The sequence below is a fragment of the Camelus bactrianus genome, unplaced genomic scaffold (assembly GCF_048773025.1).
Source record: "Camelus bactrianus isolate YW-2024 breed Bactrian camel unplaced genomic scaffold, ASM4877302v1 HiC_scaffold_43, whole genome shotgun sequence".
In the NCBI taxonomy this organism is placed as follows: domain Eukaryota; kingdom Metazoa; phylum Chordata; class Mammalia; order Artiodactyla; family Camelidae; genus Camelus; species Camelus bactrianus.
The window spans coordinates 6,979,076-7,003,598 of record NW_027413959.1 but is presented as its reverse complement, the minus strand read 5'-3'; the positions used below and the strand labels follow the sequence as shown (position 1 = coordinate 7,003,598).

At 40.1% G+C, this 24,523-nt stretch overlaps 1 long non-coding RNA gene across 1 annotated transcript in view; it reads left to right on the top strand.

The window, feature by feature from the left end:
- LOC141576885 (uncharacterized) overlaps positions 1–24,523 on the top strand; it is a 118,241-nt gene that overhangs the window by 80,704 nt on the left and 13,014 nt on the right. The window contains exons 9-14 of the long non-coding RNA XR_012505311.1: positions 2,438–2,623; positions 3,371–3,578; positions 4,498–4,557; positions 5,088–5,308; positions 11,415–11,614; positions 24,088–24,183. This is a non-coding gene — a long non-coding RNA (uncharacterized LOC141576885). The remainder of the gene's footprint in view (positions 1–2,437; positions 2,624–3,370; positions 3,579–4,497; positions 4,558–5,087; positions 5,309–11,414; positions 11,615–24,087; positions 24,184–24,523) is intronic.

Sequence of the window (24,523 nt, the reverse complement as noted above, 5' to 3'; positions counted from 1 at the left end):
TATCAAAGTTTGTCCACGTTGTGGCCTGGGTCAGTACTCTATGCTTTGCTATTGCTGAATAATATTCCACTGTATGGCTGGGCCCCACTGTTTACCCATTCATCAGGTGATAGGCAATTGGGTTGTTTCTGCTTTTTGGCTGTGATGAGTAGTGTCGCCATGAATATTCCTGTAGGAGTTTTTATGTGGATATTTGTTTTCAGTTCTCTTACGTTGGTGCCCAGACAGCAGAGTTGCTGGGTCATTCAGAAACCAAATGTTCAACTCTCTGAGGACCTGCCAGGCTGTTTTCCAAAGTGGCCACGCTGTGTTACGTCCTCACCAGAAAGGGCTGTGCGCTCCGCTTCCTCTGTGTCATTATTAGTGCTTGTTACACTTTTTTTTATTATAAGCTATTGTTGTGAGTGTGAAGCGGTTTCTCCTAGTGATTTTGACTTGATTTCCCATACAGCTAAAGATATTGAACATCGTTTCTTTGTGCTTATTGGCCATTTGTATATTTTCCTTGAAAAATACCATTTCAGATCCTTTATTCACCTTTTAATTGAGTTGCCTTTTTATTGTTGAGTTGTAGGAGGTACTTTTTTTTTTATAGATACAAATTCCTTATCAGATAAATGATTTGAAAAAAATTTCTCCTGTGTGTTGTTTTTTCACTTTCTGGATGGTGCCCTTTGAAGCAAAGTGTTAAATTTTGATGAACTCAAATTTATCTCTGTTTTCTTTGTTCCTTGTGCTTTTGGGGTATTATTTAAAATCTGAGGTATTTTATTTAAAATTTTATATATAAAATAACTTAATTCGTAAGACTGTTCTAGGAGATGGGTGCGGTTGTTGTCCCCAGTGTATGGATAGAAGACTGAGATGCAGAAAATTTCTCTGAAATATCAGTTTCACAGCTACCCAGTGCTGTGGGAGTTCAGGCACTCATGTTCTTCCCAAACATCTGTGATCCTCACCACTATGCTCCACTACTGCCTGGAATCGTTAATGAAAACGTCTTTCCTTTTTTGATTCCTTGTTAGTTTGTTTTCTCATTGGGGACCTCATCTCCTCATTTTCCTTTCGGATATCAGTGTAGATTTATTTTAGGTTTCATGTAGTCAGAAGTATTTCTATCAGTTAACTTCTTTATTACTCACTCTCCAGTGATGATTGTTGCTAGTTGACCTAATCAAGTCATGCTTAAGTCTTTCCTTCTCATGACACTAAAAACAGTCATGACTTACAGAATGCTAAAAGCAGAAAGTACTTGATTGATTTTATTTTGCTACCCAATCAAACCAATCAAATAAAAACCCACTGTTGACACAGATTATAAGCCCTCCAGGATAGGGTCACTGTCTTCCTTGTGTTTCATTTATTTGGTCACAGTGTCTGGATAGTGCCTTGCTGTTCAGCAGTTTTGTTAGGAAACGGTGCTTGTGAATCATTGTAAGGACAGAATTTTGACAACAGACTGTGTTGTTCATTTCACAAGGGAAAAGATAATATAGAAATACTGCTCAGATCTATTTTAAAATTAAGCTTGGAATTTTGAGAACAATTCAAGAAACCATACAAAGATTTTTCACTAATTTTAGATCTATCTTAAACACATTATGGTTGCATAGCAGAGTAACTTATCAAGTAGATTTGACAAGAGGAGTGTATTATTGATTTTTTGTTTTAGTTGAAATATTCTATCTGGGATAAAGTAATCAGTGCCTATAAATGAACAAATATGTTTGTATTTCTATGCAACATGGGAGCAGACTTCATATGTTTCTATATAATATATATGACTGTGTGTTTTAATCTTTCCGTCAGTGTTTTTATAGTTTTTCAGCAATGTTGTAACATTAGAATTCTAAGAAATTCACTCCCAATACTACTGCAGTTTGTACTGTGTATCCTGTCTTATGTATGGGATTCCACTGTCCCCTAAGTGAGGAATTTCCTCTCCTATTGAGTTAGAAGCAGATTTAAAGGAACTGTGATTTCTAGGCGTTTGCTCTCCATGTGTTTGCACTTGGGTGTCAATCACAATTTTCCCTTTCTTGAGTTTTCATTGTTCAATTAGAATTTTTGAAAATAACTATTAATATGTTTCACTAGTCTCCCTAGTAACTTGATGTTTTTGTGCTTTTCAGTTTTCAAATTATGAAAATTGTAAATGCACACTTGTTTTTAAGTAGTCCTTTTTCACTAGATATTTGTTTACCTCTTTATAGTTAAAATAAGTTTTTTCCCAATGAATGAATCACTGTGCATGTTTTACAAGATACCTTTCTTTTTATTTTTCTTATTCTAAGAGGTATATTCATTGTAGAGAATTTTGAAAATAAGGATAAACCCAGTAATAACTTAAAAATGGTCTCTAATCTCACCTGGAGATACAGTTGTAAGGTTTGAAATTGAGAATTACAAGTCCTCTCATTTTTTTCTTTTTTTCAAGTACGTTTTGGTTACTGAGTCCCTCGAATTCCCATATGAATAGTAGCAGCAGCTAGTCAGTTACTGCAGAGGTGCCCGCTGGGATTGTGATCGAGACCACGTTGAGTATACAGATCGCTCTGGGGAGCACTGCCATCCCAAGAGCTCTGTCATCTGATCCAGGAATGTGCGTGGTGTGTCTGTCCAGGTATTTAGGTCTTCTTTAATTTTTTTCAACAATGCATAGAGTTTACATAGTATTATTTTACCTTATTTTTTTGCCTTTATACTGAGTACAATTTTGCAAGGTACCAGGATCAGAATTGTATTATAGCCCCGCCACTTGCTGCCACCATGGACGCTGCACTCTTGCTTTGCCCTGTGTAAAATCTTGCACAAAATAGGACCTAAGTAACTCTCTCTTGAATGAATGATTATATGATAGCTGGATGATGCCGGAGAGTCCTTGTGATGATGTCTTTTTCCCACACTTTCCCCTCTTCTTAACTATGCCTTTTCTCTTCCTTTCCTCCAGCCTCTGTTTCAGCCTGCCTGTGGCATTGATTTTCCCTGAGTGTGGACTCTTCCTTTAACTAGTTCACGATAATGTTTCATGCGGGCTATGAAAACTTGCTAGATGTCAAGAAATAGCAAATTCACTGCATGCTAGTATTTTTAGTCTGTGGTATTATATTATCCATTGAAATTAAATCAGGCTGACACCCTGAGCTCTTTTCTCCTTCCTACGGGTGATACTTCTCTGGTTGCTGTCTGTGCCCTTCCCCCAGACATGGTTTTGGAGTTGAGTAAGTCACCATCAGTGGAGCTCTCTCTTTAAAGATGAAGAGAACATTTGCTCCTTCTCCCTGGTTGGGGACTGGAAGAGATGAGGTAACAGATAAAGAATGGAGCCCCATCTCATTCTGACCCCCGCTCTTTCCGTTCCTTTCTCCAGGGGAAAAGAGTACAATTCAAAAATATAAAGATTGTGAGCTAATGAGATAGACAAGACAACCGAACATTTGTTAAATATCCTTTCATGCCGGAAACAAATGTATTATACACACAAAAAGCACACAAATCACGGTAGTACTGCGGTTACAAACGTGGGTCCGAGTTCGAGTCCTGCCCTGGAGTGACCAGTCCTGTGAGATGGAGAACTGGTAGGTCGGCTTAGCCTCTCCCGGACTTGTTTTCTGTCCTGCAGAGATGGGGCTCGCTAGGCGTCCCTCTCCCGTAGAGGTGCTGTGGGGTGTAAATGGCGCGCGTGGGCAGCCCGAGCACAGCTGCTCATTCCTCGTAAGGGCAGGATAGCATCGCTTTTGCGATGACAGCTTTATGACCGTCCCGTGTAGACTCTTAGTGCTCCGAAGGGATGCCTTGTGGTTTGGAGATGGGATTCTCACTTCTGTAAATACCCAAGGATTGTGTTATTGGGCCGTGCTGATTTGAATCTATTCTTTAGAAAGTACATATTGTAGATATATTTTTCAAGCATGCATGCTTTTTTCTTTTATTATTTATAGTTCTACCCTCTCATCTCTTGGTGTGACTTTTCATGGAATCCAGGAAACCGTCCTAAGCCACCTGCCTCTTCACACTTCTCCGTGGTGGTTTTCTTCCCTGACTAGAAGAGGGTTCTGCAAAGGAAATTTTCTTTGTTCCCCTTTTCTTGGAGTCACTCTGTCTCCCCAACTCTCACCTGTCCATCTGTCCATTTCTGTACCCACTGATTCTTCTGACTTGTTCCAAAAAGCATTTCAGGCAGCTTACAGAAGAACAGATACCAAATAAACAGGTGAGAAAATGGGGCCAAGTTCAGACAGTGAGGCTAGGAGGCGAGCCTGTGTGAGAGTTGCAGGCGTGAGACACACGCCTCAGGCCTGTGACTTATAAGATCGACAGCAACAGTGTGCCTGAGGCTCCCAGCAGACACAGGGAAACAGGGTTTGTGGGAGATGCTCACTGGCTGTGAAATAAATAAGTGGCTTAGGAGATGCCCAGCCTTTCCAGCTACTAAGGCTTAGGAGAATATTTTGAGTTTCTTCCAAAATCAGAGTATTGCATCTTTTCTTTTTTCAGAGTTCTATGTATAGTTGGTTACATTCTATACCTGGAAATTTCTCCAAAACTGCTTCCCACGTGAGTCCCATGGCTCGGGAATGGGGTGGTTCTGCTCATTGACGGGTGTAGGCCAGAAACAGAAAATGACAGCCTCAAAGGAGCCTGGGATTTGTCAGTTATGTTTTGTCAGTGCTGTAGATTTCAGAAAACGCTTTCACCGTTTCTCTCCATCTGAGGTGGCAGCGTGCTCTCTTAGCAGCATAAGGAGCTCAGGGCCACGGGATGGTGGGGGCTGACTGCACTGCTATCAAGACAGATGTGCCAGTCACTGCAGGCGTGGTGATTTTACATAGTGCATTTCATGTTCTTTAATAGGTTTCAACAGGTAGTTAATTAACTGAGTTAATTAACACTTAAGAAATATGATGCTTTGTTGAAAAGACAGTTATAGGCAGAATATAAGTTGTGAACCCTTTAAAAACGGTTTCATTACTGAAATTTTAATAGGGAAGATTTAGTTTATCTTATTTACACCTCTCTTCAAAAGTAACAAGGAAACAAGACAGAAAAAGCAGAGGATGATTTCTGTTCTTCCTCTCGGCTTGCAGGTGCCCTCACCTCCAGTGGCATCCATCCAGACACCAGCACTGACACTGGCCGTGCTCAGAACTGCCTCAGCCCTGAAGACACAACTGACAAATAGAAGGGGGCTACGCCCTAAGACAGCAGGTGCTCTTACTTTGTGGGTCCTTATGTAACTGCGCGGTGTTATTCAGGATTGCCCGTTCTACACTTTGTGACGCTGCTGCCGTGTCTCCTAGTTATTTCTGTAAGTACTAGTGTAATTTTTTCAATGTGTGGTACTAGACATCTAAAAATGCTTTTTTCAGATGAAAAATAATGTGTATTTAATATAATAAGTCTGAAAAAAGGGACAAAAGTGTCTATCCTGGTCCCACTACTCAGAGATAATAATTAACACTTTAACATCTATTTTCTGTTCTTTTCATCAGTGTGTATTACATCTGTCATAAAAACCAGCGAGCACTCTGTGCCTGTTTACTGTGTGGAGACATCCATTTTCCATTCGGCTTATTACACGTTTTTCTACTGTATTCTCTCTCCCCTGGCATGATTTTTAATGACCAGTATAGCATTCTGTCTTGTGGAGGCATCGTCCATTTTACTTCGGACTTAAATAAACTTTTAAATTCCAAGTATATTTAACTGAAATACTGAAAAGAGAACTGTGGTGGTACCGAAAGGCCCCTACATCCCTTCCCCTTTTTTTCCTGAGAGTAAAAACTGCTGACAATGTGGTGTATATATTTTATGACCTTTATGCCTGTCATATATATATACACATACATACATACATGTATATGAGAAATCTATGTATATGTGTGTGTATATATGCTGTATTGAAAAATAAGGCCACACTATATGTTTTGTGCAGCTCGGTTTATTCACTGAGGTGTATATCATAGACGTCCTCCCACTCCAGACTCACCCGGTCCTTTCAGATAGAGTAGAGGGGTCTCCTGATGTGCAGTAGATTTGGTCTCTTGTGTAAGGACACCTTTGGTGGGAGAGTACTGTGGACAAGGCCTTGGACCACGCCAAAACGCCTGCCCCTTAGTGCCCACAGCTCGCCTTGATTTACCGCATCATTGTCTTGATGGTGGATACTTAAGTTTTCTCCATTTTCCACTGTCAGAAAGGGTGTTTGACTGGCGTCCTTCTTGTACAAACATTCCTGTGATCTTGTATGAGTATTCCTTTAGTTAAGGTTTCTGGGAATTTAGTCCCTGGATGTGACAATTACATACATCACAGGCTCCTTTCAAGTGACTCTAGAAATTCCTTCTCCTGCGGGGAATGAAAAGATGTAGAATAACTTATGTAACCAATTCTCTATCGCTGGATATGATTTCACTTCAGCTTTTCTTCCCACCATTGTAAAAAGTGCTGTGTAAATGCTCTGATGAGTAAATCTTTTTGAACTGATTTTTTTCTAAACGAAACGATTCCTAGAAGGGGAGTTGAATCTGTGTGTACACACGTTTATCAGAGTTTACATATCCATTGACATGTCGTCCCCCAAACACGTTGCTCACAGTTTGTTCTCTCACAGATGGACACTAGCTAGAACAACTTTTAAAAATATTTGCCAATATGATGAGCAAAAGTGCTTTTTCATTGTTTTAGTTTGCATTTGATGACCAATGAGGTATTCAGCATTTTTCACTTATTAGCCATCTGACTTTTAAAACATGAATGATCCCTTTTGTCCTTCGCACACAGTTAAGTGAGGGAGCTTCTTGTTGCTTTGTGACAGCTCTTTGTATGTTATGAACATTAACCCCTTGACTTCATCAATATGTATCACGCAGTTTTTACTTGTCATTTCTTGCCTTTCATTTTATTCAGTAGGTTTACTTTTGTTGTGGCCCAAAATATACTTAAGATAGTAAATGTCTTCTTTTTGGGTTTTATTTTTGGTATTATTTTAGAAATACTTTCTTATAATGCTACAAATCTCTTCTGTAGGTTTTTTAATCTCTAAGATGGAGATGATAATAGTACTTGTTATAGTGAGGAGAAGTTGAATTAATATGAGCAAAGAGTTGCATTTGCTGTTATTAGTACTTTTTAATATTTACATCACTATCTGTAATTTTTCTTTGGTTATTATGACAGGAATAGAATTTGTTCTTTCCAGGTGATTCTCTGATTTTCCCAGGACAATTATTGAATTCATACTTTGCTCTTTGATTTGAAATCCCACATGCACAAAATACTTATGTACACTAAAGTCTCTTTTTGAGCTCATGGTTTATTTCTGTCAATCTTACTTTATTACTCCAGCACCATAACTTACATACTGTAAAAATTTATTTAATATCTGACAGTGTGATTTTTTTTTTGATTCTTTTCTTCCATCCCAATTTTTCTTGGCTAGTTTTATGACTTTATTATTCCTGAAGAATTCTAAAATACTTTGTTCAAGTTAAAGAATAAAAACAGATAAGGGTTTTCATAGGATTTTTTAGTAAGTTTTGAATTATCTTTAAAAGAGCATTCATTTTACAAAGCTGCTTTCCTCCATGCAATATGTTGATGTCTCTACATTCACATCTCTTAATTTACCCCTCAGTATAGTCCTGTATTTTTCTCCATGTACAACATGGGCATTATTTTTGAGTTTAGCCCAGATTATTGTTTATGTTTTACTTAATTTTGTAAGTGAGAATTTTTTGCAATTATATTTTTTAACTCTTCAAATTGACACCTAGGAAGGCAGATTCGGATTGTCAATACTCACTTTGTAACTTGTCATTTAAAATTGTAAGTATTAAATACTTGTTCCAGAATCCTTTCTTTTCTGTTTTTCAAAATTTGTTTCCAAGATTATCAAAGTGGTCGTAGCTAAGTAGTGTATTTGGGGAGACTGATGGAGAGAGGTAGTGTGGCTCATGTACAAACTGTGAGCATTTTCATGGCTGCCTTTAGGCTGGAGAGGCCTCCGAAGAGCCCAGGTTAGACCAGGGATGGCTTTTTATGCACTTGAAAGCCAGCATTCCTGCCTTTGTGGAGAAGCCTGTTGGGCGTGACAGGTAGATGATCAAGGTCCGATGGAGGCCATTGGCTGCACAGAGCGCTGTGACTGTGAGAACTGGCGACCATTAACATGGGAAATGCTTGGCGCCAGGATCACTGCAGGGGAGCTGGGGAGCCTGTGTGTTAAGGATTTTCCAGTCCTGGGAGTGAGAAGAGCAGACTCTGCATTCAGATCTGAGTTTGAATTCATCCTCTCTTGTTTAATGGTCCTCTGACTTTTGTCAAGTTATATATCCGCTTTGAACTCCTGTTTTCTTGTGTCTCAAAATAGGAGAATTACGGCCTGCTGCTAGAGTGTTTGATCAGGGTAAATGATTTGTGTCTATAAGATGCCACGTACTGTCACAAGTTCAGTGAGAAATGGGCTGTTGCCTCTTCTGCAACTCAGTGTTCGACAACACACCTGGGGAAAGCCAGTCCCTAATTTGTGTGTGATGCAAGTAGGAACAAAATTAATGTCTTGCCTTTCGCTAGCAGTATTCTTACTCCTTTGCTTCATTTACTTCTTTCCTCCTTTCATTTCCCCTTTCCCCTCCTCCACCAAAAGAACCTGAGAATATCTCAGAACACTAGATTCAAATTACTTTAAAGGTTGTCTCATCCTCATGAAATGACAGTAACATAAAAAAATCTGTACACATCCCAGAATTCATTGTATTTGATTTACGCACACGCGCGCGCACGCACACACACACACACACACACACACACACACACACACAATCAGGCTACCTCCCACTTACAGAGGAAGAAGAACCACTTATTCTGAGTTTTCATTCACTGTCCGTGAGAGCAAAGTGTCTTACGCAGACTTTCACCTGGCTTCATGCATGGTGTTTTTAGTTGGATTTCTGCTTTGTGGCCATAGAATTATTCTCCTAACAGAAGAGAGGAAGTGGAGACATAGACATTCTGCTCAGATATTGGTGTCATCATATTTGAGTTGGGAAGGACTTAAGACAGCATAGAGTCGTATCTGTTTATGGGTGAGAATCCATGATAGTGTAACTTGGACAAGAACCTGGATCTTCTGCCATCGTGCCCACGAGGGTGAAGAGGCAACTTGGTGGGGGATGGCAGTGATCCTTCTTGCTTGAGTTCCAGGGTCTTGCTAGTTTTCATTGCTCACCTGCCTTTAGTTAAGGTCCTTGTGGCCTCTCATGGGAAGGTCACGCTGTTCTGATAAATAAAGTTACTAATCAGCAAAAAGCTCTGGACCCACTCATATTTCCCAGAGTTTTTTCTGCTGACCTGCTGACACTTTATATAAATGAGACCTAAGAAACTACTGGATATAAAATCCTTTGTGTTATCCTCGAGTTCCATAGGAATGGGGTGCTGTCTCAGGCTGTCTAAGGCTAGATCTGAATAAAGATAGGGTGATAGGCTTTGCTGCTGGACCCTCCACAATCAAATGTGTTTTCCACCTTAGTGTTTAGAATCAGGCAGATGAGCTCAAATCTTGCCTTTACCAGTTATTAGCTTAGTGACCTTGGGGAAGAAACTGTACTTAATTGTGTTCAATTTTCTTTGTTTGTAAATAAGTTAAGTATTTATTTTAAGGTTTTTGATTTAGAGTTGAATGAGTTAATTTCCTCATTTATACCTAAAATACATATCGCGTGGCTCTATGATGGTGCCTTGGTTGTGGATTACTAAGGCACTCGGCAGGGAGAAAGGGGGTGGGGGACCCCTGGATTCTAGAGCTTATTATATTCCAGGATATGCTTGTAAAAGACTGGATGTGCAGTGGATTTTTAGTAAATATCCATTCCTTTCCTAATCCGCATTGATTGTGTATATATCTTTATATTAATATATGAACAAATTTATAATGCAATTTAAATCTTTCTGTAGAATTTAAAATATGTAGTTGTAACAAAAATACGTGAAATAAAATGATTTCACTTTTATTTTCTTTTCAATAAGCAAAACAAAATAAAATAGAAAAGAAAAAAAAAGGTTTGAAGGAGTAGAAATAACTTTCTTTCCATAGAATCAATTCCCTAACAAAGGTTTTTTGGTTGTGTTGTTAAACAGCATATAAAATTGATAGGTTGTGACATATAGGAAATGAGGAAACAGTGGAGACATACTACCTCCAATGAAGTCATTTAGTTACCACGTCAAAACTAGTTCTGCTTCCTGAATGACAGGCCAGTAAATCGGGAGATGAGGTGTTAGAGCAAGGAATAGTGACTTTATTTGAAAAGCTGGCAGACCCAGAAGATGGCATACTGATATCCTGGAGAACCCTCTTCCCCAAGTCAGAATTCAGTCTCCTTTTTTACTAAAAAGGGGCGGGGGTGTGGTTGGTTGTTGCAAACTTCTTGCTGTACGAATTGATTTCCTTGGAATCCTTTGTTCTTGCAGCTGTCCATGTGGGTCAAATCATGGCACCCCTGTAAAACCTCAAAAAAACAAAGTTTATTCTTTATTTTGCAACTTGCCATCTCTACATAAGTGTAGAAGAGCTAACATCCTTAAAGATCAGAGCCCGCAAAATAGGCCCTTCTGGATATTTCAGGCTAAAGGCAACTTTCTTTTACAAAAGGTGCAGAGATAACAAGTCTTAGCCTAGAAAACAGGGTACAGGTTTAAAGACAAACGAAAACATCTAACATGGAGTCAAATTTGTTCTTTTCTATTACAATTTCTTTTTCCACCTCATAGATAATTTTAGTAAGAAACATGAGCAATTTTTTTACTTTTGCTTCTTAATAACGGATAAGTGGCCCAACTACAGTTTTGTGAACAGGGATGCTGTGCGGGCATAGGGGTCACAGCAAATTCTTGTTGGGGGTGGTCGACCCTGCAACATGTCTGATGCCCTGTGAGTGTTGGTGAGAGTCACCCTAACCAGGGGCTCTCTTCAGGAACCACCATGTGGGCATTGACCTCTGGAGACTTCTTTTTCAGCTGTAGGAAATTTTTTTTAGATGCTGTGATGAAAAAATCACTCCAGCTGGGGATAATCAGGGAATAAAGGAAGGGGAAAAGGGCTTGGAGTAGTGTAGAAGAGAAGGACAGAAGATCAGGGAGCCTGGGGGCTTGGGGGCAGGGCCTCGGTAGAGAGAGTAGCAGAGGTGGGGAGGGGCCCGGCTCCAGAACCAGCTCCTGCACCTTTCCCTGCACCCAAGCCTCACAGCTTTTAATTGGGCCCAAGACTCTTTCCTGTCTGGATGTCACCCTGGGCAGAACGTTGAGAATCGAAGGTAAGGTGTGGGCAGCACTCACCTAGGGGGTCACTGAGGACTTGGTCAAGTCCACAGTGCCTTTTCTAGTCATGTGTCTTCACCTGTTCTTTATCTCAGGATCTGAGAAGCAGGAGCAAGGAACTCAGGGAGAGATCCAGGAAGACATCTGACTCTGTTAAGAGACGACAGTCACAGCGACACGGGGAGCGAGGACACTTGCAGCAAAGTAAAATGACTTCACAACTATTGCATCAGAGCTGCAGGTGTGAGAGAGCCTAAGCCTGTCTCAGAGTGCAGGGGACAAGAGGAAAGGAATGGTAAAATTAACACTGACAATTGAAATTTTGTTAAATAGCCTGCTAATATTAATTGTATCAAATGAATGTATGCAGGTGTATTTCTATGATCATTTATAGGTACACACAACCCCACCAGCCCCTCTTTCTCCCATCGGGGATGGGCTTTCTCAAGCACAGTGCCCCTCCTGGTTGAGTGGGCCACGCTGCGGGTCCTCGTCTGGGGCCAGGCTGCTGCAGGACACTGAGTCCCCGAGGCACGGCCTGGGAGACATGACAGGAACATCTCTGCTCATAACTGAGAGCCTCCGTTTCCCCCTGCAGTGTAAGAATGCCGGTGACTCAGTTAGAAGCATGCATCCAACCCGTCCTTCCGTGTCATCACCATCTAGAATCGGTGCCTGAATCTTCTGAATTTCTCCAGAATGTGGTTTAAAATCACCTTCGACAATTGAGTGTGTGTCCTCTTACAAGTGGAGGAATTGCTGCCGTTTCCCTGGAACTTACTCACCACTAGTCCATCTGATTTTTCTGTGCTAGGATTCAGTATGGCATGCTAAAAATTCTGCAGTCAGATCTTGAAACACTGATGAAGAGGATTATTTATTTTATTTCTTTATATGATAGTGTTTTACTTTCAAAATTCAGAGTTTTCGGTTCTTTCAAAAAATTTTTTGGGGGTTGGAGAAACAACTTTGCTCTTACCATCTCTGTGACCTGTTGCTTTGTGCCTCTCACCTGTCTTCTGTCACTTGTGAGGTGGTTCCATTTGTGACCCTGTCAGGGTTGTTCATGTTATAAAACATATAGTCTGTTAAAGTACAGTCCCTTTTACTCCGAAGACATTCCACAAATACTCCTTAAATCTGGGTGTGGTTTTAAGAAGACAGAATCATTAGAACATGTACTTGCAGGTTGCTAGTGCAAAATCCCCAAATCAATAGTCTAGCTCAACATCTAAAATCTTTCTAATCTACCTTGGGTTTGTATGGATAAGTGAAGCAGTTTGCTAAGAACTCAAGACCAGGGTTAGAATACAGGCTGGTGTAGCTCAGCAGGTCCTCCCAACCTGATGCTCTGCCAGAGGGAGGGGCCGAGGGGAGAGGGCTTGTCCTGCCCTCCCTGAGCTGACAATTTGATGGCAAAGATCTTTATCAGGTGAAGAACTGGGAGTTTCTTCTAAGAAGAGTGGGTTTGAAAAGAGTCCTAAAACCGCGGGAGTGACACAATCCCTTTTGTCTCAAGTACGTGAGAGCGGCTGTGGGGACACTTGGGAGACTCGTGAGTCCAGGTGTGCAGTGTTGGTGGCTTCCACTTGAGCGGTGGGACGGTCAGTGTGTAAAAGCGAACAGATTGAAGGCATGTTTAGATGGTAAAAATGAAAGGATGAATGCTGTCTGTGAAGGTAGGATGGAGGAAGGCCCAGGTTTCTGGGTGGATTAATGAGGTAAGTGATGGTCCTGCTGTGCTCTGAGGAGGGAAAGCTGCAGAGGGAGCTCTGGGGGAAAACTGATGAGTTCAGCTGTGGGTGAAGTGAAAGGCTGTTAGATGTGTGGACTGGGAGATCTGGTGAGAGCAGGTACTGAGTAGGAGGAGGGGAGAGAGACCTTCAAATCATTTTGTCTTGTGAACATACAAATAAGTATGAGTAATGACACACAACACCTCTATATTCTGGATTAAAACCCAGTAACATTTTTCTATATTGACTGCAGAGGTTCTTAATTATTTTTTAATAGAAATAAAAAAATAGAAACAAAATAGTGAAGTTAATGAACATCTTAGAGTTGATGTGTGTCCTTGTATGTATTTTGATACCTCATCTGTTTATAACCATAATCTACAAAAAGTTAGCTTGTTTAGCATAAGAGTTAAACAGAGGGACGTGAAACACACTGTTGGGGGTTGAGGCTGATCACCTTGGGCAAACTATGTCGCCTCTCTGTCCCTTAGTTACTTCTTCTGTGACTGCCTCCAGGCCCCTCATCACAGCTGATTTCCTAGACTAGATGTTGGGAGGGAGGCTGCTGAAGGGGCTAAGAAGTGGTAACTGCTTGGGATACTGAAGAGAGAGACGAAAACAGATTAAAGCCGAGAAACTGAGTACAAATACCCTCAAAAAAGGAAAAAAAAAATCACAAAGTGTTTTGAGCCACTTAGTGTAAGGGAAACAAAATCACGTGGACCCAATTTTCTTGAGCATATGAGTATAGTGGGTGGAAGGGTGTCATCAGAAAAGTGTTGAGAAAAGGCCTTTTGGTTTCCCTTGACATTTGCAGTAAGGATGGGAGCAGAAGCGAAAACCCCCTGTTCACTGTGGAAGGTGCTCTTTTTTGCAAAACTGACCAAAGGTTGGAGACAAGTCATCAGCGGTGCTGGCAAATGAAGAGACTTCTGGATTGGGTGGGGCACTTGCTGTGACTTCCAGGTGGCCTGCTGGCTGGGGGCTGTGAGGCGGGCAGTAGGTTTGCAGGGTGACCCGGGCATAATTCCTGGCTCTGAGGCTGCTGGTCTGACTAGCAGACCTGAGCACCCGCAGACCTAATGGGGCAGCTCGGGATGTGGCCTGGGACACCTGCCTTTCTGAGGGCAAGAAGAGGGCTCCCCTGAGGGGGTGTCCCTGTGGAGAGTGGAAAAGTCCTCCTGCAGGGGAAGAAGTGCCTCTGAGCAGGGGGAAGGATGCACAGGCAAGACCAGCCTGAGCATGGAGGTTTTGGGAAGCCAGAAGTCATAAAGTGGCCCAAGCAGCCTTGTTCCTGCAAGATTGGAAGGAAAAGATGCTGAAAAAGCAGGCTAGGGTCAGACCGTGTTGTGGGTTATGAGTGACAGTAAAGGACTGGTCAGGCAGGCACGAGAGAACCCTGTGGGCGTCCCAGCTGGGGCATCTCGCCAGAGGGAGGACCAGAGGTATGGACTTTGCCACTTATTAGCTGTGTGACTTTGAGCAATATCACCCCAACCCTCTATATATATCTTCATCTGTAAAGTGACACAGCTCGTGTCATCAGAAGGCTTAGTTTAGCTCTGATCCTTTAGTCCAGTCCTGTCAGTGCTGCCCTGCAAGGTTCTGCAGCAGCTGCTCTTACCCTGAGAAGGGAGGGCGTAGAGGGACATTGTAGTGCCCGAGGGCAGGAAGGGGTTGCTTTAAAAGCAGACATGTAGCCGCCTGCAGCTGCAGGCCTGCAGGCAGTTTGGTTGATGGTCCTGAAGAGGACTTTGGAGGCCATAGCATCATCTTAAAACTTGTTTTCCCTTGGGGACCGGATTTGCCTTTGCAGATTAATGTTGAAGATTTGGGCTTCTGGCAAAGCTGTTTTCAGAGATGAGTATATACATAACATATAGTATAAAATAAAATGCTTTTATTTAATCTGTGGGACTTTGTAGCTGTTTGGAGCAGTTCTGTTGGCCTGGTCTCCACGGAGGACACTAGGGGTCAGCAGAGCATGCGGGAGGGCAGGCCAACCGCTGTGCTTCTGCGGGGGGTTCTTCCCAGCATGGAGCTCTGTTACGTTGAATCTTCTCTGAGTTTGGTTGCCAAGCGTGCAGACAGCAAATTAATGAGTTCTGGTGGGATTGTATAATGACAGGAAGAAAGAGGAAACCGTAGTTTTTCGGGACTAGAACATGCTTTTGGTTCCTGACTCAGTGTGTTCCATTACAGAATTGATGAGTTGTGTCTATTCTGGGACTTCATTGAAATAATCGTTCAGCCTAAAATTTAAGAGTTATGTTTTATTTGGCGGGAGGCCTCGAGCCTGAATGACAGCCTCTCAGATCTCTGAGGGACTGCTCCCAAGAGGTAGGGGAGGAGCTTGGATAAATAGGAGCTTTACAACAAAGACCAGGTACTTGGAACAATAAAAGATTGCTTGTTATCTAAAGAAAGCCAGATATCTCAAGTTCAAGTATTTAGTGCTTTTCTATGTATGGGATGAAGCAAACATATGGGTTATTGAATTCATTCCTTTGGCAAGCACCTAGCTATCTAGGGACAGTATCCTGTCCTTTCTTATTCTGAGTCTGCTCAGAGGGCACCACTGTGAGTGGCTGAAAGGCTGGGTTTCAGGCATATCCTCGCTGGGGTGTGGCAGCAGCTGCTGAGGGCTTGGTCTCAGCATTCTTTGTTTACTGACATGGTTGTAGTATTTTCACTCACATTGTAGTATTTTCATTCACAGTGCTCCCCCTTGGTCCTAAATTCGACCTATATTTTGAGAGACATTTCATGACCAATTTTGTCCCACGGTGCTAGGATGGCTCATTCCTATTTCAGGTGAAGAATTTTCTGAGCTGCCATTCAAGGTGTTAGGTTTTTTTATCAGGGCCTGTTGATACTAAAAGTTTTCTGGATCGCCTGTCTTACTAGTCTATTATGATCCAGGAAATGTTTGCCCTTCGTTGCTCATTCCTATACCTAGAATCACACTATTACATTTATTTTATGCAGGGTTAAAAATTTTATCTATTTATTCAGGATGTTTAGCCATCATCAATCTTGTAGGCCTAGTTACACGTTGGGAAATGTAACAGACAACAATTTAATAAAATAGAGATCATATAACTAATATAGCTAGTAACGTTTTTAAGTAACGAGTAAGAATTTAATAGTAGAGAAGTTGTATATTTGGGTTAAAATTTTGCTTGTATTTCTGATTGAGTTTGAGTGATCTTATGAGAAAGTTCATATTTATGGTCAGGCTCCGAGCAGGTATTAATTGGCCAGGTGAGTTCTCCCACGTTGTAAGATCAACAGTGGCCTAAAGAGAACTATAAATTATTTTTAGAATAACGTTTCTGAGGGCTATCTAGTTAGAGCCTTGGAGTAGGGAAACCCACCAAGGTAACACAGAAGTACTAGACATAGGTAATTTACCATAAACTTAACAATTGGAGTAGTTCATAATCAAAGGTAGGAGAAATTGTCAAAGTAATTGGTATACAAGCCTGGTCCGTTGTCTTGGGTCAGCTGTCGAGCTCAGATGTCGTCTTCTTCTCATCCTGGCCTGGTAGCTTTTTCACCATTTTGGCATTGTTTTCAGGTGAGCAAGTGCTCTATAGGCCAGTGCACTGAAGGGGCTGTTTCTGACAGGAAATGAATCCGAAATTCCGTTTCCTTCAGCTTTTGTGTGTATGGTCTAGTTAAGAGTACTTGATAAATGGTCTTTCCATTCAGGTTGGAGACAGTTCTTTAAGTCATGCATGTTCCAGTATGTATAATCCCCTGGCTTAGGTCATGGAGCATTGGAAATTTACACAAGGATAGATTACTGAGCTTCGGAAACAAACCTAGAGTATCCTTTTCATAATTAAATTAAACTGTACAGCAATATGACATAAAAGCAAGGAATGATCTGGGAAGTGTCTTAGTAAATATAGACCTCAATTAACAAAACTAGAACTTAATATCCAGTAAAATATAGATTTTTTCTCTCTAAAATTACCCTCATTTTTCTCAAAGCCAAATCAAGATTAATTTCTTTACAAGTCAAGTCTGATTATTTGATCATATAGGCTTTTTTAAATTGGCTGTGTTGGAACTTTTAATAAGGAGTCTCAGGGTAGAATGTTAATAAGATTTGCTAAGGCCTGGAAAGCCCCGTCAACGGCTTGTCATGGATTTCTGCCTTACAGATTTAGGTAAATTCTTTTCTCTTTAAAATCCTTAAAATACCTTTAGATTCCTATATTTGTTAGGAGATGATCTTCCTCATTTGTCTGATAGAGCCACTGGGGACCTAAGAGTTTTTAGTCTATTGAGGGATCAGATAGAGAGAAAAGATAACTGTTCCAAGTCTGATTACATAGGTATAATTTATCAAATTGCTGTGAATCATAGCTAGCTTAAAGAGAAGAGATTCTTTATGTCTGGGAAACAGGTTAAAAGCCAGTAGTATTTTAAACAAAATCAAAATTTATAAACATATTCACCAGTTTACTCAGTCCCATGTAACTAATTCTTTTAATCACAGTTTTCATTGGAAATTTAAAATTTCTTACCCAGTTTAGTTCACTGCTATAGTTTGAAATTTATTAGAAATCAGTAAATCTCCTTGAAGAGCAAGCATTTTGCAAAACCATCAGAAGACAACCATTAACTGTCTATAAATGACAAAAGATTTAAAATCATGGTTAAACACCGTTACACTATAATCGATAAAGAAACCTGGTCACTATACCCAGAATTATCACTGGTAACATTTCAGATATACCAGAATTTTAGGGAGTCCATATAATTTCTACAATATCTATATTAATAATATTTTCTCATACAATATAACCTTAGAAGATTTATTATTCATTTGACAATATCATGTTATTTAACACGCCAATTGAAACTTACTCTTTTAAAATCTCTCTTTGGGATGTTTCAGGGGCCATCTGTAACTTCCCAAACTTAACTGGAGATTAAAAGAACTTTAATTAGAAATTGATATCTGGGGATCTTTTTAAAAGATTTCAGAACACTTGGTCAGATAAACATATAGGTCACTGTAAAGCAGTACTTATTCATTAACAAGAAAATACGTCAAAGGTAAAGGCAGAACAGATCAGTTAAGTGGTATAAGAAGGTTTACAATCTGTTGCTGAAGGTGGATTAACATTTCAAAAAACATGTTTCCTCTTAACAGCGAGAAAACCAAATCTAGTCTTGTACCAACTTACTTCTAAGATTCATTTACTTTGCCCAAGTTGATTCTAAATTTAGCCAATTCCGACAACGTACGAAACTCTTTCTTTAGGGTACCTCTTCCACAAGCCTTCCACAGCTTTCTAGTCTCATATTAGTGTGTCCCTTATTTTCTCTTCCATTCAGAAATAACCAGCTTCAGGACAAAGTCACTATTTTTCATTAACAAAATATAATTCCATTCTTATATCTTCCTTTACACATTTATCTTACTTTCCTAGGATACTGAGATCATTCCCTTAAAAATAGAGTCTATTTCAGGGTGGCACCAACCATTTATTAATATATCTAAACACCTTTAGTTTCTCTGTAAGAGTAAGTTAAATGTTAAGTAATTCATATTTCAATCTTATTTTATCTGAAAATGGCATAGCTATTAAATAAAATCCTATCATTTAACTTAATTTAGCACAACTCTAGAATTTAAACATACCAAACATTTAGAGATTATGTTAAGCATACATTTTAAAAATATATTTTAAAAATTTACCCAAAGCTCTCATCTCATTTGCATTTAATTTACTTAAAATTTTACCACACCACATTACTGTTATTTTTTTCTTGACAAATCTTCACCAGATATAACAGAATCTTATTTGACTTTCATTAAACCTAGGTACAGTAAAGGTATTATACTTAATATTGATGACTTTAAAGATGTCTATATTAATTAGAACAAACTTAAACTAAACAATATCAAATATTATCTTAATATTGAATTTTTCCAGTTCACGTGATGCTGAAAGTCAATTTGTTCAGTTTTTATTTTAAAAATACTTAATTTGTAAGCTCTTATTTTTTACGTCAATTAAGCAGAGATCTTTGACTTTGATTTTTTTTTTTTAGCTGTATAAATATCTCACATCTGTAATGTGTACGCAGGTTTATAAACAGACAAAAGCTAGAGATCTCATAGCTTCACTTTAAAAGTTAATTATAATATAGGTATAATAATAGTTCTAGTAGGCTGAATTTGCTTGCTCAAATCACTAAGGCTTACTATTTATGAAACAGATATTTAAGATTTCTTGACAAAGTCTGAAGGACCCGTCAGAGTTCTGAGTTCTAAAATGCCAAAAATTTCTTGGCCCTAAGTTTTATCTCATTGAGCTAACTAGGCTCAGTCCTAGGTCACTGTTTCTGTATTTACATTTCTGGTATGCAAGACAAAGACACACGCTTCCAGTTCCCCAGAGAACTGCTCTGTCACCCAGAACCAATTGTATCTCCTTAATTGGCATTTTTTTTTATCAATCAGGAGAGCTGTAAACAAAGAATTCAATGTTTTAAAACTTTAAGGTTTACTTTATCATGTCTTCCAAAGCTTGCATAAGGTATTTAGTGATGTCTCTTTTCCTTGAGTTATAAGTTAAACCCAGGGTAAACCTCTTATTATATTTTTTTTATTAGCCACTGTATATTAGTTTTTAGTTCTACGTTATATTGGATGGCTCATGTAACTCTATTGGTTTCCTTTACTTTGTTCAATTAATATTTTCTGAGGGACAGATATGTGCCCAGCCTTATAATACCAAGAAGGGGAAGCGTTTTTCCATTGAAACAGAACTATCCCACAACATAATTAAGCAAAAGGTTTATATAAAGACCATTTAAATATACCAATTTTATAAACTTTTATCTCAAATTTTTTAAATCTTATACCTTTAATTTTTATATTTATTAGGTTTAATCAATAATTTTTATTTCTAGAAGGATTGCCAGAACCTTTTTGTTGTTGTTGTTCATTGTATCTAATTTTATAGAAAAGTCTCTAGGATGCCCAAGTTTCAGCCAAAGTGCTTAGGTCCTACTCAATTTTTAATTTGATTAATTGGTCTGTTGTCCCAATCATTAATCAAGTATATCAGTCTATATATACATATATTTTAAACTGTGGCAAATAAAATGGACTTGTTTGAACTTTAATGTTGGGGGACAGTAGGTGATCTCTTTGGCCCTTTTTTTTAACTTTACTAGTGTAGTATCAAAACCTTGTATCTATTCCAAAAATGTCCATTTTATTTATCTCATTCAAAATAACCATATAAAAATATTTATCCATTTGGGATAAGCCCTTATCTTTTTTTTTCTGACTTTTTACAATCCTTTTTCCAGTTATTCAACTTAATTACCAATAATTATTCTAAGTTTTTATTAACATCTCTAGAACCATTTATTGGAAAGGAAAAACACAAATGTAGCTTTTCAAAACAGTTTTTTTTTAAACTAAGTTCTTAGGTTAACAATTAGATATATTATTCTATCTTTAAACTTGATTTTAATAGGTACCAATTAAACAGCTGTTTATCATGAGATCTCTTTCAACTTTCACAAATTTAAAAGCTTTTCCAAATTAAAGGATCCATCATATGGCCATCAATTTATATATATATACATATAGTGATTTTAAATGAATAAGATGAAGAGGCTTTTCCACATGAGAGTGGGGGTGTTGCCTAAATAAAATTCAAAGCTTTACTCTCCAAAAGCTAAAGGCCTTTGTGGTCCAGGCTGATGCAACAAAGTTTAAGATGGCAAAATATCTGAAAATTGGTACAAAGAATTGCTTAGAATCCAATTTATTTACGTGGCCACCATATGTACGCAATACTTGTACCTTTTGTATGGCAGAGTCCAAGGTTTCCTTTTAAAAGAAAGTAAACATACATATACATACATAAACAAACTTAAAAGACCCAGAGAAAGATAAAACGTTTACATTTCAAGGACACAGGAAGAGAAATTCAAGTTCCCCCTAAAGTGGATTTTGTTTTTATAAGTTCAGAATTCCAAAAAATGTTTCTATCAGGCCTGATTATTTACTTTCAGATTGAGATTTTCTTTTCTAATTCCCAATTAATGTTGTAAGTTTTGTATGTACATAAACCTGGCTGGGGTATTAATTGGAGGCTGGCAATCTGTCATTTCTTTTTCTTTTCTTTTCTTTTTTTTATTTTTTTTGAAAGTTCTATTCCCCATTGTAAGGTCGGGTACTCAGAATAAATTTGCTAGTAAGATTTCCCGCAGGGACAACTCTATGGCATGAAGTCTTTGTCTCTACCACTCCTGCAAGATTCTCTGTCACCCGAGAAAGCTGTTACCAGCCAGGAGGATGGTCCCATTTTTGGAGTTGAAAGGTTCCTCGTAAGAGTTTTACTTTTATCCTGAAAAATTCAATGGATGTAACCAAATTGAGGAAAACATTAGACCAGCCTCTTACCTAACCACTCAGTCCTGAACCCAGTGTTTTCAACTTGGACCCACTCAGGACGTCTCCACTGGGTGAGTATTTTCCTAATAGGTTTCCACCAGCCCACTTCTGACGTCTCTTCAATGTGGGTATTTCCCGTTACCTTTCAACGAGGTCCCACCCAGTATGTCTCCACTGGGTGGGTAATTCCCCCCAGTCTCCTTCAACTGGAGGGCCAGGTACCTGGAAACACCGCCAAATAAAACTCAGGATTATCAACCAATATATGAGATCCGAGAACCAGGAGAGACTCACCCAAATTCATCTGGACTCCCCGAGGAGGCGGATGGTCACAAAGGGCCACTGCTGGTACAAAGGCCCCAGTTACTCGGAGAGTTCAGGTGGAGAAAGTCTGCTCTGGGTCCCTTCATGGTGTCCAAAACAGTTGACTGAAATACATGTGCCACCTAAAATTTAAGAGTTATGTTTTATTTGCGGGAGGACTCGAGCCGGGATGACAGCCTCTCAGATCTCTCTGAGGGACTGCTCCCAAGAGGTTTGGGATGAGCTAGGATATATAGGAGCTTTACAACAAAGACAAGGTTGTTGGAACAATAAAAGATTGCTTGTTATCTAAAGAAAGCCAGGTATCTCAAGTTCAATAATTTAGTGCTTTTCTATATATGGGAGGAAGAAAATATTTTGGACTCACTGAATTCATTCTTTAGACAAGCACCTAGCTATCTAGGGCCAGTATCCTGTCCTTTCTTATTCTGAGTCTGCTCAGAGGGCACCATTGTGAGTTGCTGCAGCGGCTGGGCTGCAGGCCTTTCCTCGCTGGGGGGTGGCAGCAGCCGCTAATGACTTGGTTTCAGCATTCTTTGCTTACTGACATGGTTGCAGTATTTTCATTCACATTGTAGTATTTTCATTCACGGAATGATTATGGATAATCTGCAACCTTGGAAAGCAGCCGAGATGGAATTACTGCAGGTAATTCTACTTTAATAAGCCGTGTGCAAACATAAACATGGAGGAAGCATACATTTGGATTTGGTGGTGTAGGGAAGGGTTTCTGCACATTACAGGAGAACGCAATGCAGAATTCCTTAAGTCCACCTTTCTTTTCTGTAGTGGTTTCTGAGAACAGTTTATGGTAATTAACCAACATTGACAAACGGTAGCACACATTGCATTTAAGAGCTGGCCGACTGCACACTTAGGTATTGGACAGGTGGAATTCATAGGCAAGTGATCAGGTGGCTGGGAGAGAGTTGGAGACAAGGCCTGGGCCCAGAATCCGGTTTAAATCGCCATTTCCTCACCATAGGGCCTTGGACTAGAATGTAACCTCTCTTAACCTGTTGGTGAATTTGTGAAATGGGCATGATATTATTCGTTTCTTCCTGGGATTGTTGTAAGTTCTGAAGAGTATTGTAGCACACATGAAGCACTTAACACACTGGCATTTATCAGTGTTCACTGTGTGCGGCCGCCCCACTTCGCGTGTGTCACATTCGTAAAGGCAGCATTTGTCTGTTGAGGACGCACTGGTAGCCCCTTGGCTAGGTTATGAATTTGGTGATTTCCTTTAATCCTTGTAACTCTGTGTGCCATGGGCATTTATTTTCATGGACAGATGAGGAATCTCAGGGTAAAGAAGACTGTAATTTGCCCAAAGTCAGATCATAATTTTGGGTGCAGTGGCCTCGGTTCAGCATGTGCCCCAGGGCCTTCTGCCCTCTCCGTTCAGCAATAGAGCCAGATGTGGGGTCAGCTGTTTCCCAGCCCAGAATATCTGGCAGGCCGCAAGACACACTGGCCCTGCGCTGCTTGAGCAAAAACTCCGGGGGGAGGCAGTTATAAAAGGGATAAACATAAAAACAGATGACAGCAAACTGTGATCAGCTCTGAGAAGGAAAGGAACACACCTCGCAGTGCAGAGCTGCGAGCTTTCCCATCAGTGCTGCTCTGGGGGCGTTCATATCGGCTAAACAAACTCTGCTGCTGCACCAAGGCAGGAAGGCAGGGAGCGTGTGGCCAGGTAGACAGGGCCTTGTTATCATACTCATTCCCCATTAAGCTGCAGCTGTCACGGGCAATTACCTAGTAAACAGTTGTCGGCAATAATCATCACGCACTTTTCTTGGTAGTTTTATTGGCCCCACCTTTGAGATGAGGTCATTGAAGCTGGGGAGTTTGCTGCATGCCCGTGATCACCTTGGAAATACCCCCACTGGTCTATCAACCTAGACTGGTGTGGCTGTCATGTCCCAGCCCTGTGAATGGCATCGTGTTGCTTCTCCCAAGTGGCCCAAATGACTGACATTGATATTCTTAATTCGTAGGAAATGGTATGTGACAATAGGTGAAAAAGGTAGTAAGAAATTGTTTGGAAAACTAGAACAAAATCCAATTCTTCCCCAGCTGGGGAAGCGCACCCAGTGTCACCCACCCTACTCACTGCCTGTCACCTCCTCCTTGCTGACTCCACGTTCAGAAGCCACTCTGAGCCTTTGAAGAACATTTTGCCTCATGACAATGTTGAATAGGACCTGCGAAACCTCTGTCCCTGGTTAACCCTCTCTTCAAAGCCATTTAAATTTTTTGCAGGCTCCTCAGCTCAGATGTAAGAAAAGACTCTTTAAACTTCTTGATGCAGCTCCTTAATGAAGATCTTGTGAAGGAAACCTACTCAAAACCTGGGAGGTATGCACACAGTGACTGCAAACTCAGCACTTTGTGATGTTCAGTATCAGATTCGTGGGTGACTCAGGAAAGGCTTTTATAAGGTAACAAGGGGAAAGTGAATGGACGCAGGATGTGTGAGACTGAAACATCTCGGTCCCAGCCAGCAAGGCACCTGCGTTCATGATGGTGGGTGGGGAGTGCAGAGTTGTCACAAAGAAAGAAGTGGTGGGATGGGAGGGAGGACAGTTAGGTACTTTACTGGGGAGGGAAACAGTGGGTTGAACATTTCCTGGTTGAACAAGAGGACTGTGACATGATGTGCTTGTATTTTGGAGAGAAGGGTTTTGTGGGGACAGGC